The following is a 311-nucleotide window of genomic DNA, read 5'->3' as shown; positions in this document are numbered from 1 at the left end:
CCATCGCAGCAGAGCACGCTTGCCTCCCACCAACCACACCGTGCCAAGACTCCCACCAATCCCAGCAGACAGGGCACAGCTCCCACCAATCACAGCAAAGGATATCAGTCTCCCACCAATCCCAGCAGAGACCACCTCCCTCCAACCCCAGTGGAGAGCAGCTGCCTCTGACCAATCACAGCAGACAGGACGCCACTCTCCCGCCAATCACAGCGCACCTCCCAGCCACCAATCACAGCAAGGGGGAAAAAAAAAAACCACACTGCCTCCCACCAATCACGGGGAACCTCCCACCTCCCCCGGCACCGCAC

General features: G+C 60.5%; 1 protein-coding gene across 1 annotated transcript in view; it reads right to left on the bottom strand.

The window, feature by feature from the left end:
- Positions 1-311, bottom strand: part of USP43 (ubiquitin specific peptidase 43) — a 28,265-nt gene that overhangs the window by 8,897 nt on the left and 19,057 nt on the right.

This window comes from Aptenodytes forsteri, unplaced genomic scaffold (assembly GCF_000699145.1).
Source record: "Aptenodytes forsteri isolate BGI_AS27 unplaced genomic scaffold, ASM69914v1 Scaffold186, whole genome shotgun sequence".
NCBI classification, from domain to species: Eukaryota; Metazoa; Chordata; class Aves; order Sphenisciformes; family Spheniscidae; genus Aptenodytes; species Aptenodytes forsteri.
The sequence above is the reverse complement of the archived record's forward strand: the minus strand, read 5'-3'. Positions and strand labels throughout refer to the sequence as shown.